Source organism: Megalopta genalis, unplaced genomic scaffold (genome assembly GCF_051020955.1).
Source record: "Megalopta genalis isolate 19385.01 unplaced genomic scaffold, iyMegGena1_principal scaffold0038, whole genome shotgun sequence".
In the NCBI taxonomy this organism is placed as follows: domain Eukaryota; kingdom Metazoa; phylum Arthropoda; class Insecta; order Hymenoptera; family Halictidae; genus Megalopta; species Megalopta genalis.
The window spans coordinates 2,085,001-2,095,000 of record NW_027476107.1 but is presented as its reverse complement, the minus strand read 5'-3'; positions in this window follow the sequence as shown (position 1 = coordinate 2,095,000).

Below are 10,000 nucleotides of genomic sequence, written 5' to 3'. Positions count from 1 at the left end.
AGTTTGCCGGGAAACATCGATTCTTCCGATCTAGAAAGAGACAGAGATAGACGATCCGCGTTATGTTAAATATTTCAAGGTTCCCGATTCCACAAAATTATAAAAAGTATACGGCTGTGTAGCGGGGATCAAAACGAGTAATTTCATGTATAAAGTTTAATTAATCTCCCAATAGTTTGCCGGGAAACATCGATTATTCCGATCTAGAAAGAGACAGAGACAGTCGATCCGCGTTATGTTAAATATTTCAAGGTTACCGATTCCATAAAATTATAAAAAGTATACGGCTGTGTAGCGGGGATCAAAACGAGTAATTTCATGTATAAAGTTTAATTAAACTCCCAATAGTTTGCCGGGAAACATCGATTATTCCGATCTAGAAAGAGACAGAGACAGTCGATCCGCGTTATGTTAAATATTTCAAGGTTCCCGATTCCACAAAATTATAAAAAGTATACGGCTGTGTAGCGGGGATCAAAACGAGTAATTTCGTGTATAAAGTTTAATTAAACTCCCATTAGTTTGCCGGGAAACATCGATTCTTCCGATCTAGAAAGAGACAGAGATAGACGATCCGCGTTATGTTAAATATTTCAAGGTTCCCGATTCCACAAAATTATAAAAAGTATACGGCTGTGTAGCGGGGATCAAAACGAGTAATTTCATGTATAAAGTTTAATTAATCTCCCAATAGTTTGCCGGGAAACATCGATTATTCCGATCTAGAAAGAGACAGAGACAGTCGATCCGCGTTATGTTAAATATTTCAAGGTTACCGATTCCATAAAATTATAAAAAGTATACGGCTGTGTAGCGGGGATCAAAACGAGTAATTTCATGTATAAAGTTTAATTAAACTCCCAATAGTTTGCCAGGAAACATCGATTATTCCGATCTAGAAAGAGACAGAGACAGTCGATCCGCGTTATGTTAAATATTTCAAGGTTCCCGATTCCACAAAATTATAAAAAGTATACGGCTGTGTAGCGGGGATCAAAACGAGTAATTTCGTGTATAAAGTTTAATTAAACTCCCATTAGTTTGCCGGGAAACATCGATTCTTCCGATCTAGAAAGAGACAGAGACAGTCGATCCGCGTTATGATAAATATTGCAAGGTTCCCGATTCCACAAAATTATAAAAAGTATACGGCTGTGTAGCGGGGATCAAAACGAGTAATTTCGTGTATAAAGTTTAATTAATATCCCATTACTTTGCCGGGAAACATCAATACTTCGATCGCGCGAGAGAGACAGAGAAACGAACAGTCTTTTTTTCGATTTACGGCTAAAATAAATTTTTCTCATTTTATTCAATAACATATTCTTGCTTAGATAACTTTTTTACATAGGGATTAAGCATTTAGAACGATATAATGTTTAAAATAAGGGCACTTTACTCTTGACATTTTACGGTTTTTTCAATTTTCTGAAAAATCCTATCATTAGATTTTTTTAAAAATACGATATTCTTGCTTAGCTAACGTTTCTACATAGGGATTAAGCATTTAGAACGAAATCTAATGTCAGAAAATGGCACTTTACTCTTGACATTTTTCGGTTTTTTCAATTTTCTGGGAAATCCTATCATTAGATTTTTTTAAAAATACGATATTCTTGCTTAACTAACGTTTTTACATAGGGATTAAGCATTTAGAACGAAACCTAATGTAGGAAAATGGTACTTTACTCTTGATCGGTACGTTGGGACTTTGAAAATATTCGGGCGTACGCGGCGCGCTCGGCGCTTCGAACAGCTCCGGTGTCCCCATTATTTTCGATTTACGGCTAAAATAAATTTTTCTAATTTTTTTCAATAACATATTCCTGCTAAAATAACTTTTTTACATAGGGATTAAGCATTTAGAACGATACATTGTTTAAAATAAGGGCACTTTACTCTTGACATTTTACGGTTTTTTCAATTTTCTGAAAAATCCTATCATTAGATTTTTTTAAAAATACGATATTCTTGCTTAACTAACGTTTCTACATAGGGATTAAGAATTTAGAACGAAATCTAATGTCAGAAAATGGCACTTTACTCTTGACATTTTTCGGTTTTTTCAATTTTCTGGAAAATCCTATCATTAGATTTTTTTAAAAATACGATATTCTTGCTTAACTAACGTTTTTACATAGGGATTAAGCATTTAGAACGAAATCTAATGTAGGAAAATGGTACTTTACTCTTGATCGGTACGTTGGGACTTTGAAAATATTCGGGCGTTCCAATCGCTCGTCTGTTGCATCATAGCGCGTCTCGGCGCAATCGACCGATTCGCTCGATCCATTATTTTCGATTTACGGCTAAAATAAATTTTTCTAATTTTTTTCAATAACATATTCCTGCTTAAATAACTTTTTTACATAGGGATTAAGCATTTAGAACGATACATTGTTTAAAGTAAGGGCACTTTACTCTTGACATTTTACGGTTTTTTCAATTTTCTGAAAAATCCTATCATTAGATTTTTTTAAAAATACGATATTCTTGCTTAACTAACGTTTCTACATAGGGATTAAGCATTTAGAACGAAATCTAATGTCAGAAAATGGCACTTTACTCTTGACATTTTTCGGTTTTTTCAATTTTCTGGGAAATCCTATCATTAGATTTTTTTAAAAATACGATATTCTTGCTTAACTAACGTTTTTACATAGGGATTAAGCATTTAGAACGAAATCTAATGTAGGAAAATGGTACTTTACTCTTGATCGGTACGTTGGGACTTTGAAAATATTCGGGCGTTCCAATCGCTCGTCTGTTGCATCATAGCGCGTCTCGGCGCAATCGACCGATTCGCTCGATCCATTATTTTCGATTTACGGCTAAAATAAATTTTTCTAATTTTTTTCAATAACATATTCCTGCTTAAATAACTTTTTTACATAGGGATTAAGCATTTAGAACGATACATTGTTTAAAGTAAGGGCACTTTACTCTTGACATTTTACGGTTTTTTCAATTTTCTGAAAAATCCTATCATTAGATTTTTTTAAAAATACGATATTCTTGCTTAACTAACGTTTCTACATAGGGATTAAGCATTTAGAACGAAATCTAATGTCAGAAAATGGCACTTTACTCTTGACATTTTTCGGTTTTTTCAATTTTCTGGAAAATCCTATCATTAGATTTTTTTTAAAATACGATATTCTTGCTTAACTAACGTTTTTACATAGGGATTAAGCATTTAGAACGAAATCTAATGTAGGAAAATGGTACTTTACTCTTGATCGGTACGTTGGGACTTTGAAAATATTCGGGCGTACGCGGCGCGCTCGGCGCTTCGAACAGCTCCGGTGTCCCCATTATTTTCGATTTACGGCTAAAATAAATTTTTCTAATTTTTTTCAATAACATATTCCTGCTAAAATAACTTTTTTACATAGGGATTAAGCATTTAGAACGATACATTGTTTAAAATAAGGGCACTTTACTCTTGACATTTTACGGTTTTTTCAATTTTCTGAAAAATCCTATCATTAGATTTTTTTAAAAATACGATATTCTTGCTTAACTAACGTTTCTACATAGGGATTAAGCATTTAGAACGAAATCTAATGTCAGAAAATGGCACTTTACTCTTGACATTTTTCGGTTTTTTCAATTTTCTGGGAAATCCTATCATTAGATTTTTTTAAAAATACGATATTCTTGCTTAACTAACGTTTTTACATAGGGATTAAGCATTTAGAACGAAATCTAATGTAGGAAAATGGTACTTTACTCTTGATCGGTACGTTGGGACTTTGAAAATATTCGGGCGTTCCAATCGCTCGTCTGTTGCATCATAGCGCGTCTCGGCGCAATCGACCGATTCGCTCGATCCATTATTTTCGATTTACGGCTAAAATAAATTTTTCTAATTTCTTTCAATAACATATTCCTGCTTAAATAACTTTTTTACATAGGGATTAAGCATTTAGAACGATACATTGTTTAAAATAAGGGCACTTTACTCTTGACATTTTACGGTTTTTTCAATTTTCTGAAAAATCCTATCATTAGATTTTTTTAAAAATACGATATTCTTGCTTAGCTAACGTTTCTACATAGGGATTAAGCATTTAGAACGAAATCTAATGTCAGAAAATGGCACTTTACTCTTGACATTTTTCGGTTTTTTCAATTTTCTGGAAAATCCTATCATTAGATTTTTTTAAAAATACGATATTCTTGCTTAACTAACGTTTTTACATAGGGATTAAGCATTTAGAACGAAATCTAATGTAGGAAAATGGTACTTTACTCTTGATCGGTACGTTGGGACTTTGAAAATATTCGGGCGTTCCAATCGCTCGTCTGTTGCATCATAGCGCGTCTCGGCGCAATCGACCGATTCGCTCGATCCATTATTTTCGATTTACGGCTAAAATAAATTTTTCTAATTTTTTTCAATAACATATTCCTGCTTAAATAACTTTTTTACATAGGGATTAAGCATTTAGAACGATACATTGTTTAAAGTAAGGGCACTTTACTCTTGACATTTTACGGTTTTTTCAATTTTCTGAAAAATCCTATCATTAGATTTTTTTAAAAATACGATAATCTTGCTTAACTAACGTTTCTACATAGGGATTAAGCATTTAGAACGAAATCTAATGTCAGAAAATGGCACTTTACTCTTGACATTTTTCGGTTTTTTCAATTTTCTGGAAAATCCTATCATTAGATTTTTTTTAAAATACGATATTCTTGCTTAACTAACGTTTTTACATAGGGATTAAGCATTTAGAACGAAATCTAATGTAGGAAAATGGTACTTTACTCTTGATCGGTACGTTGGGACTTTGAAAATATTCGGGCGTACGCGGCGCGCTCGGCGCTTCGAACAGCTCCGGTGTCCCCATTATTTTCGATTTACGGCTAAAATAAATTTTTCTAATTTTTTTCAATAACATATTCCTGCTAAAATAACTTTTTTACATAGGGATTAAGCATTTAGAACGATACATTGTTTAAAATAAGGGCACTTTACTCTTGACATTTTACGGTTTTTTCAATTTTCTGAAAAATCCTATCATTAGATTTTTTTAAAAATACGATATTCTTGCTTAACTAACGTTTCTACATAGGGATTAAGCATTTAGAACGAAATCTAATGTCAGAAAATGGCACTTTACTCTTGACATTTTTCGGTTTTTTCAATTTTCTGGAAAATCCTATCATTAGATTTTTTTAAAAATACGATATTCTTGCTTAACTAACGTTTTTACATAGGGATTAAGCATTTAGAACGAAATCTAATGTAGGAAAATGGTACTTTACTCTTGATCGGTACGTTGGGACTTTGAAAATATTCGGGCGTTCCAATCGCTCGTCTGTTGCATCATAGCGCGTCTCGGCGCAATCGACCGATTCGCTCGATCCATTATTTTCGATTTACGGCTAAAATAAATTTTTCTAATTTTTTTCAATAACATATTCCTGCTTAAATAACTTTTTTACATAGGGATTAAGCATTTAGAACGATACATTGTTTAAAGTAAGGGCACTTTACTCTTGACATTTTACGGTTTTTTCAATTTTCTGAAAAATCCTATCATTAGATTTTTTTAAAAATACGATAATCTTGCTTAACTAACGTTTCTACATAGGGATTAAGCATTTAGAACGAAATCTAATGTCAGAAAATGGCACTTTACTCTTGACATTTTTCGGTTTTTTCAATTTTCTGGAAAATCCTATCATTAGATTTTTTTTAAAATACGATATTCTTGCTTAACTAACGTTTTTACATAGGGATTAAGCATTTAGAACGAAATCTAATGTAGGAAAATGGTACTTTACTCTTGATCGGTACGTTGGGACTTTGAAAATATTCGGGCGTACGCGGCGCGCTCGGCGCTTCGAACAGCTCCGGTGTCCCCATTATTTTCGATTTACGGCTAAAATAAATTTTTCTAATTTTTTTCAATAACATATTCCTGCTAAAATAACTTTTTTACATAGGGATTAAGCATTTAGAACGATACATTGTTTAAAATAAGGGCACTTTACTCTTGACATTTTACGGTTTTTTCAATTTTCTGAAAAATCCTATCATTAGATTTTTTTAAAAATACGATATTCTTGCTTAACTAACGTTTCTACATAGGGATTAAGCATTTAGAACGAAATCTAATGTCAGAAAATGGCACTTTACTCTTGACATTTTTCGGTTTTTTCAATTTTCTGGGAAATCCTATCATTAGATTTTTTTAAAAATACGATATTCTTGCTTAACTAACGTTTTTACATAGGGATTAAGCATTTAGAACGAAACCTAATGTAGGAAAATGGTACTTTACTCTTGATCGGTACGTTGGGACTTTGAAAATATTCGGGCGTTCCAATCGCTCGTCTGTTGCATCATAGCGCGTCTCGGCGCAATCGACCGATTCGCTCGATCCATTATTTTCGATTTACGGCTAAAATAAATTTTTCTAATTTTTTTCAATAACATATTCCTGCTTAAATAACTTTTTTACATAGGGATTAAGCATTTAGAACGATACATTGTTTAAAATAAGGGCACTTTACTCTTGACATTTTACGGTTTTTTCAATTTTCTGAAAAATCCTATCATTAGATTTTTTTAAAAATACGATATTCTTGCTTAACTAACGTTTCTACATAGGGATTAAGCATTTAGAACGAAATCTAATGTCAGAAAATGGCACTTTACTCTTGACATTTTTCGGTTTTTTCAATTTTCTGGAAAATCCTATCATTAGATTTTTTTAAAAATACGATATTCTTGCTTAACTAACGTTTTTACATAGGGATTAAGCATTTAGAACGAAATCTAATGTAGGAAAATGGTACTTTACTCTTGATCGGTACGTTGGGACTTTGAAAATATTCGGGCGTTCCAATCGCTCGTCTGTTGCATCATAGCGCGTCTCGGCGCAATCGACCGATTCGCTCGATCCATTATTTTCGATTTACGGCTAAAATAAATTTTTCTAATTTTTTTCAATAACATATTCCTGCTTAAATAACTTTTTTACATAGGGATTAAGCATTTAGAACGATACATTGTTTAAAATAAGGGCACTTTACTCTTGACATTTTACGGTTTTTTCAATTTTCTGAAAAATCCTATCATTAGATTTTTTTAAAAATACGATATTCTTGCTTAACTAACGTTTCTACATAGGGATTAAGCATTTAGAACGAAATCTAATGTCAGAAAATGGCACTTTACTCTTGACATTTTTCGGTTTTTTCAATTTTCTGGAAAATCCTATCATTAGATTTTTTTAAAAATACGATATTCTTGCTTAACTAACGTTTTTACATAGGGATTAAGCATTTAGAACGAAATCTAATGTAGGAAAATGGTACTTTACTCTTGATCGGTACGTTGGGACTTTGAAAATATTCGGGCGTTCCAATCGCTCGTCTGTTGCATCATAGCGCGTCTCGGCGCAATCGACCGATTCGCTCGATCCATTATTTTCGATTTACGGCTAAAATAAATTTTTCTAATTTTTTTCAATAACATATTCCTGCTTAAATAACTTTTTTACATAGGGATTAAGCATTTAGAACGATACATTGTTTAAAGTAAGGGCACTTTACTCTTGACATTTTACGGTTTTTTCAATTTTCTGAAAAATCCTATCATTAGATTTTTTTAAAAATACGATATTCTTGCTTAACTAACGTTTCTACATAGGGATTAAGCATTTAGAACGAAATCTAATGTCAGAAAATGGCACTTTACTCTTGACATTTTTCGGTTTTTTCAATTTTCTGGGAAATCCTATCATTAGATTTTTTTAAAAATACGATATTCTTGCTTAACTAACGTTTTTACATAGGGATTAAGCATTTAGAACGAAACCTAATGTAGGAAAATGGTACTTTACTCTTGATCGGTACGTTGGGACTTTGAAAATATTCGGGCGTACGCGGCGCGCTCGGCGCTTCGAACAGCTCCGGTGTCCCCATTATTTTCGATTTACGGCTAAAATAAATTTTTCTAATTTTTTTCAATAACATATTCCTGCTAAAATAACTTTTTTACATAGGGATTAAGCATTTAGAACGATACATTGTTTAAAGTAAGGGCACTTTACTCTTGACATTTTACGGTTTTTTCAATTTTCTGAAAAATCCTATCATTAGATTTTTTTAAAAATACGATATTCTTGCTTAACTAACGTTTCTACATAGGGATTAAGCATTTAGAACGAAATCTAATGTCAGAAAATGGCACTTTACTCTTGACATTTTTCGGTTTTTTCAATTTTCTGGAAAATCCTATCATTAGATTTTTTTAAAAATACGATATTCTTGCTTAACTAACGTTTTTACATAGGGATTAAGCATTTAGAACGAAATCTAATGTAGGAAAATGGTACTTTACTCTTGATCGGTACGTTGGGACTTAGAAAATATTCGGCCGTACGCGGCGCGTCTCGGCGCTTCGAACAGCTCCGGTGTCCCCATTATTTTCGATTTACGGCTAAAATAAATTTTTCTAATTTTTTTCAATTACATATTCTTGCTTAGATAACTTTTTTACATAGGGATTAAGCATTTAGAACGACATATTGTTTAAAATAATGGTACTTTACTCTTGTGATTTTTCGGTTTTTTTTGATTATTTTGAAAAATAAATTTTTGTAATTTTTTTAAATACGATATTCGTGATCAGTGAACGATTTCACATATGGATTAAGCATTTAGAATCGTGCGGAAGCGTTATTAAAAAAGTTTACTCGATGCGATGGGACTTTGAAAAGTTTGTGAAAATTTTCATATTGGGAAAAAATGTGTAATTTTTTGTCTAGTTTACGGTAATGTAATTTATTTTAATGTTTACTATAAATTTTTTTTTCGTTCGTTCACGCGCTATGTTACAACAGCACGGCCGGGCGGTCTGTTGCCGCGGCGGTTTACACTCATAAGCGCGCGTGCTATTCGGCCGGCGGCGCCGGCGTCCTTGCCGGCCGTTCGGTATCTATAAGAGATACACGGTCCGTGCGAGGCGGACGGAGCAGAGCGGGTTTTGGGCCAATTCTACGATCTCGGTCGAGAAGCTGTCTCAGAGCTCCTTCGGGGCTTCGGTCCTGACTGTTTCGTGCCGTTTACGTTACGGACTTTTCTCCACACAGCGTGGCCACGGGTCGGTGTCTTTGACCGAATGGCCCATATGTGGCAAGCCCTACGGGGTTGGTTACCCGTATGCACTTTGTATGTATACTCGTACTCACTGAGCAATCGACTCTTCTGTCCGAGCGATGGAAAAATTTTTTAAAATGCATCTGTAAGATTTGGAAGCAAATCGTACCAATTGAAAACTGTGGCTAAAATGAATAGCCCAGTGGAGAGAGAAAACTATCAAAAAACTGATTTTTTAAATCAAGAGGTGTCAGAAATCGAAATGCCTAGCGCGAGCGGAAGAACACGCTTTCTCGCCAGTCCAGCATGTGTCCTGTCCGTTCTTCCTCGGCTTGCCGATTTTGCCCAGATCAGAGGTTTCGTGCTTCCGGCGGTCAGAAGATCAGTGTGAGCGTACGCGCTTCCACGACTATGGCATCACCCATGTACTTTTTCCTTTGAATATATTTGAGTACATAAAAAATATTAAAACATATAGAGAGAACTGTGTCTTGGATCTTAAAAATTTGTCAATAGCGATGATATATTATTACTTAACTTGAAGTATTTGTACGTTTTAGCTGGGACGTACATTTATCTTACAAGATGTTAATAGCGAGACTCTTGAAGATAAAATTATCTTGTGATTTTATGAAGGCAAAGATAGAAACGTACGAAGCTGGCGTACGTAGAAAAATGTGATTTTATGATAGAACAAAAATATAATACGTACGTTTTTGGGCGTACGGTAAAATATCTGTATGGTAGAAAAATGAAAGAAATTGAGCGTTAAAGAAGATATGTTACAAGCGCGGAATGTGGCAAAACTTGTACATATTTGAAAGAGAAAAGTGGTGTGTCGACCTGACATATATATATGAAACAGGCGACGATGGAA